General features: G+C 27.7%; 1 long non-coding RNA gene across 1 annotated transcript; it reads right to left on the reverse strand.

The window, feature by feature from the left end:
• Positions 1-5,161: 5,161 nt before the first annotated feature.
• On the reverse strand, positions 5,162-6,205 carry LOC119614843. The gene is made up of 4 exons (XR_005232369.1): positions 6,025-6,205; positions 5,920-5,964; positions 5,390-5,486; positions 5,162-5,321 (listed from the first exon to the last, which is right to left on the reverse strand). It is a non-coding gene; the product is annotated as an uncharacterized LOC119614843 (long non-coding RNA).
• Positions 6,206-6,933: the final 728 nt, after the last annotated feature.

Genomic DNA, 6,933 nt, shown 5'->3' on the forward strand with positions numbered 1-6,933 from the left:
AGATATATTCATACATACATACATATGTAAGGAGCTGACATGCTAGTGTGTTTCCATAAAACAAATATCAAAGGGATTGAAGCACTTGCTTAGTTTTTTATTGCGATTTAAAATTTTGTTACACCATCTATAATAATGTGGAAAAAATACACTTAACCCTACTGAATTACAAAACTCAATAATATTTTACAAAATAAAATGATACATCACATGTTATTAAAGGGTACGATTTAGCACCGGCACTTTAGTGCTTGTTTGAGGTTTTATGTGTTTTGAATTGATTTAAATTGTTGCTGAACTACAACAATATAATGTATAAAAAAATAGAAACAAATTATGTATATACACGATACTCTTGAGAATTGCAAAAATATATTATAGATAAACGAATAGTTAAGTAAATATCGACTGCGTCATGTCCGACAAGAATGTCGAAGTGCTTTACGTGAGTAATTGCCGTGTCTCACGGTGTTCTTTTTCATCCACTAGGTGAGCAAAAATATAATGACTCACCACCGCCCTTTGTGTATCTTACACGCAGGTTGCAATTTACGTATGTGGATGCCGGTCCATTATACGCGCACTTTGTTGAAGTACTCGATCTATCCAATCTCTTGCCACAGTAGTCCCGTTGAGGAAGAACAGGTGTCATGAGCAAGCTCAATCTAACCCCGACAAAGGAAAAACCTTTTATGTCGCTCAACCACACTACTGAGATGGCTCTGTTGATTCAGCAACAGCACCTAGGGGACGTAATTGGTAGTCCGAAACACGGATCATTTTAATAGACAAGACTTATTTCAGGGGCCACAAAGACCCACTGTGAAAAGAGAGCATGTTTTAGAGTAAACTCTATAACACTCAACCATTTTTGCCAAACCTAAGTTCAGCAACTCTCTCTGCCAAATCCATCAATTACTCCATCCAACTAAACCGAATCAGAATACAACAACAATCAACACCTACGTATACCCAATCTTTGCATTATCAGTTCAAATCCAACATTTTATTAATCCACAGTCATGCTCTGTAGGTTGTACCGCTCCTAGCATCTGGGAGCGATAACAGAAATGTATCATGAAAATTATATGTATTTGACCGTGTATCAGTCTTTTAATCAAGCACCCTCCTTCTGCGATTTAAGTTTCAAGGACCGATTGTGTGAAAGAGACTTCATAAAGTCAAATATGGACCGATAACTAACTAACTAACTAACTAACTAACTAACTAACTAACTAACTAACTAACTAAACTAACTAACTAACTAACTAACTAACTAACTAACTTAACTAACTAACTAACTAACTAACTAACTAACTAACTAACTAACTAACTAACTAACTAACTAACTAACTAACTAACTAACTAACTAACTACTAACTAACTACTAACTAACTAACTAACTAACTAACTAACTAACTAACTAACTAACTAACTAACTAACTAACTAACTAACTAACTAACTAACTAACTAACTAACTAACTAACTAACTAACTAACTAACTAACTAACTACTAACTAACTAACTAACTAACTAACTAACTAACTAACTAACTAACTAACTAACTAACTAACTACTAACTAACTAACGAACTAACTAACTAACTAACTAACTAACTAACTAACTAACTAACTAACTAACTAACTAACTAACTAGAAAATTATTTGTGGAGATATTTTGCTCTCCAGCTCGAACCGTGTGGTATTTATCGTGATTTGAACAGAAAGACGTACGGACAATTGTCTTAGAATTTAATAAAGACCCAAATTACGTATACAATTTCGATGTAATCAAACGGAATGGAAATCATCTTTTTTGACGGTGGATCAAAAAGCAATGCTAATAGTTATAATAGTAGAGCTTTCCGGAATATATTCGTTTGTTGATGTCGAAGTATCCAGTTAAAATTATTTTTGTATGAAAACTCTCAATATATCTTTACTATCAAAAATAACAAGACATTAAGAAAATTGGAGTAAAATTATTGTATAGTTACATGAAAATATAGAAACATTTAGTAGGACCAATTTAGGTGCTAGTCTTCCTAATCGACTTAAAACAGCAAGTTTAATTGTTAGGTACCAAATGCTTGGTTGCTCTAGTTATAGAGTTCAGTCTAATGTTTATTTATTAACATTTAACTTTTAAAATTCTATTATAACCTTTTTTATAACGTTTTATAAATAATTTGTTAACATGATTACAAATGCATCAATAAATTAAGGGACCATGGATAATAATTCTGGCATAAATTGTGGGCATATAGCTACACTCGAAGCAATAAATAAAGTAAAAATATTGTTTTTTTTTTTACTTAAAATATAAACAGTTATATTTAAAATTTAACACTATTCAAAGTATTGTAAAATGTACATTAAATTTAAATTATCTTTTTAAAATTTTAATAATTTTCAAAACATAATTTTCCTTGAGAGTATTTTTTGTTTAGTTTGTATTTACTGTTTATGCTTTTTAGGTTTTAGAATAAACCAAAAAACATAAATAATATAAATTCCCAGAAAATAACTTAATTTCAAAGTGTTGAAATGTATTTAGCCATATGTATACAATTTTATGTAATTCGATTAAAAGAGAATTTGTATGTTGGTCAAATGCACACCCTCTTCTAAAAACAAATATATGCATGCTAAGCTTTGCTTACATATGGTTTTTGTACGTGTATGCTTTTATTTGAAAATTGTAAATACAATTTCAAAATGTTATTACAGTCTTTTTGGTTATGTGGTGGTTTACAAAATTTTTCGAAGAGAATTTGAACAAACCCGAAACCAATATAGTAATGCTATATAAATATGAATTTATTTTGATTATAATTAAAAGCAAGATTTTTTGAAAAATTATTTTAATAACAGTAATTTTTATTTCGTTTATACAATATATAAATGTCTGACAATTAAATTATAATTAATTTTTCAGAAAATATACGTAGATGTTTCTATGTGTCTGTGTAAGTTAAAATGTTTTGTATCTATTAAATATTTCAATGAGTTTTGCTACCATAAAACACATTAGTGCATAATTGATTACAATTATAATTTCGTTCTCTTTTGGAGAAAACTTAAATAACAAAGTCAATATTTTGTATGTCTACACAACTTCTAACTAAACTAGATACTCCGCCAAAGCACTTACCTAAATTACTTAATAGTTGGTCTACCAATATGCAAAACACTTTGTCTGCCTATATCTGTTAACACTTGCAGTAATTTCGAAATTTTAAACAAACATTGGAAATTAAATGAGAAAATAATGATTTGAATATTCAATTGAAAAGGATTGAAATGTAATGGATTGCACTGTACGAATAAATGAAACGAGTCGATCACTGGATAGAAAATTTGTTAAAAAAAAGCAAAAGTCATAATGATGTTTCCCTCTAGCGGTTTAAATTAGCTTCATTTATAAAAACAAAAGTGTACTTGTTTGTATTTGTAAACAAATAAGTTTGTTTTTGTATACAAATAAGTACAGGAACAAAATTTATGTATGATGTGTGTTGTTTGTTGTTGGTTTATGATTCTTGTCTAAGCATGAACCAATAATCGCCATTTTTTAAAAAATTGTCAGAGATTGTCTCAGATTTTTCTCATATCTCCGTTATATATTAACCGATTGTGCTAATTTGAAAAAGGAAATTTCTCGAAAACGACGATTTGATTCCGAGAGATATTTGGGGTCTTCAGAAAATTAACAAAAATACAGACGTACAGGCAGACAGACAGACAGAGAGCCATATTTAATTGACTCCGCTGTTTATAAGGACCAAACTTTATAAGGTCGGAAAATTCACAAAGGTGAGGGGTATTATAATATTTAAATTGTATATAATTTTCAAATACGTTCTTTCTATCACGTCGAGTTTCTGAAATATTTTTTCCAAAATATCATGGAAGAAATATATTTTTCATTATATTTATAACAGTTAATGTTAAGATTAAGATTTTCCCCGGAATGTATTTTTTTGCAGACCCATGTTAAACGTGCTAAACAGCAAATCGCCTTCAAACTTTCGTAACAACTAAGGAAACATGATGCTAAGTATTTTGCCATAAATCAAAGAGTGTTGAAAACTCATTTCATATGTTTTTGACTTTAGTTATTATAGTAATTAAAAATTATGTTTTACAAAGTTTCCTTTAAACAAATTTCCTTCAAGAATTTCACTCAAAGTAGGTTATGTGGGAGTATCTTTAGAAAAAGCCATTGTTGGTAATTGCACTGCTTAAAAGTGCATTTTTTGTTAATTAGTTGTGGAAAAGGCGTTAGTTTGGAAACTGAAAATGGTAATTGCATTTAAGTGCTGGTGTCGATGGTAATGATGATGACATAAATAAATGATTTTATTTTACGGAGTAGAGTTCAAAAACATAATATTTAGTTTTTTATAGAAAAAAAATAAAAATGTTAATTTTTGGATAAAGTGGACAACGTGTTGTATGAGTAATATATTTTTAAATGAAAATTTTTGTTTTTTAAGAAAATATGAATTATTCTAAAAAATAAGGAAATATTTAACCAACTGAATAAATGTTTTGTTCCAATGAAAAATAAACGCAAAGTAGTACAACAGAAGATACACAAAATGAAACAGTAAAGTAACAGGAAACTAAATTGGCATAAACAGGACGAATGGGAAATGCGTTGAAAAAAGTGGAAGGAAAAAATATGCCATATATGTAAAATAGATACACTCAAAATATTTTGTACGTAAATTCAACTGAAAAGCCATTTTAAACAAATGAAATATCATTTAAAAAACGGACTACAAACTTTTCATTTAAATCAAAAGAATTTTTCAATTATTTTTGAATGTTATTTTTATAACTAACAAATTATGTAGAAAGAAATGTTTTTTTCAGTAATTTCAACATACAATTTTTTACCTACAAAAACAGTAAAAATGAAAAAAATTTCAGTTATTTTAACTTACAAAAAATTACCTACAAAAAAGTAATTTCTACTGTATTTTCTGTTGTTTTTAATGACAAAAAACAAACTCCCAGTAAAGTTAAACTAACTGCTTTTTCTTTGGATTTATGCACATATGTATTTATTTAATTATAGTGATATAAGAACTATCTTAACTATTTAGAAAATCGATTATTATGATAAATATAACAGATTTACATATAATATGGTAACACATCAAATGACTAATAACAATTTAAAAAAAATCGATTAAAATGATATTATTACTCCGATATACCGAAACGTTTTAACAGCAAGTTTTTGGCCATTGATAGTTCTAGTACTTGAACAACGTGAAATTGCACACAAATAGCACAAGAATCTGAAGAAACTAAAAAGATGAAATTTTTTTTATAAAATATGTATATTATGTAAAATTTGTGACAAATGCATACTTACGATTTAATAGCTGTCAATGCATCAGCCTCTATATTTGGTAGCAAGTTTTTGGACATTCACCTTGTATTTTAAAAAGGAATATAGAAGATTTCTAGATCTAAAAAATAAAGAATATTTATCAAAATGTACTATTAACAAAGTTTTAAAAAAGCATAACCGGTCTAGATCGACTAAATGAAGCCGATTGGTTCTGGTTATATAAATTTATTTTTGCAGATTTTATGAGGGTCAAATTGTTAATTCTAATTTCCAGTTTCGGACGACATTTTTATGGAGATGGTAGCCCGATTTTAAACAGTTTTTATAATCTTAGTCCTTACACCAAAGAAAACCTCTTTTGGCAAATTTTATAAAAATATCTTGTGACATAGACACTCGGACGGACGGATGGACGAATGTAGTAAACAATCCACGTCGATGCATTGCAAACATCAACACCAACATTAACACTTTTCAGTAAAATAGTCCAGGGTATAATAAAATCTTAAGATATTCTAATTGGATTAAGAATTAGTATGTAGAAATCTTACCTTTAAATAACATGCAATTATAAGGAACTCACGACTTTGATGAAACTAAAACAGGCGTTTTTTATAAAATATTTTTTATAAAATGCATACTTAATGCTAACTTACCATTTATATCGCTATTATTACGCCAATTTAAAATATACATAAATCTGTATTTTATATAAAAAAAAATAACAAATTGTGTTTTTTAAAATTATTGTATTATTTTCTTTGGCATTTAAAACTTTTACCGGAAATGTTTTTTTTTAATTTTTTAAAAACAAAAATAATTACCAATAATATTAACTGTAAAGAAAAAAACATTTTTTTCTGTAGTTTGTTGTTTAAATAACATATCCAAAAGGTTAAAAAATATTATTTTCAATAAAATAAATGAATTTTCATTGATTTTTAACTTTACAGAAAACTTTTTGGATAAACTACAATCAGTTAATGTAAAACTTTTTTGAGTGTAGATCTCCACAAAAATTTTAATTTCCGTTGTGCAGAAAAACGATATGACACATTAAAGTAGACTGGCACTATTTAAGGTTTATTCCATACATGTGTTTGAATATGTTTTTGCTACGGCTGTTTGTGTGTGAATACGAATGAGTTTTTATGTATTGTTTGGTATAAAATTTGCTTTATTTCTTTTAGGTTTACAAACTGTACATAAGTACATATTCAATTCAAAATATCAGTGGTTCACATAAGTCTTACCACAACAAAGTACAATGTCTGCAAATAAATTTGAAATCGACAGCTGCTGTTACTATTACATTATTCAAATATAGCTATAAAGAGATTTTAATTAAATACATGGAACTTAAATTTAAAATTTTCCTTACACTAATGGGTTTATATTGTATGTATTGATATTAAATCAATACTCTGCACACAGAAAACAGATTGGTTCGAAATCAGTTACAACAATCTTTTATTTGTTAACCTAATCAATATTTTGTTGCAATTATAAAAACATTTCGCAATACAATAGAATGTCTATATTGATAACAAATAAATTATGACAGT

Source organism: Lucilia sericata, unplaced genomic scaffold (genome assembly GCF_015586225.1).
Source record: "Lucilia sericata isolate MDLA Ls3-8-SP2 unplaced genomic scaffold, ASM1558622v1 Contig003499F_arrow, whole genome shotgun sequence".
In the NCBI taxonomy this organism is placed as follows: domain Eukaryota; kingdom Metazoa; phylum Arthropoda; class Insecta; order Diptera; family Calliphoridae; genus Lucilia; species Lucilia sericata.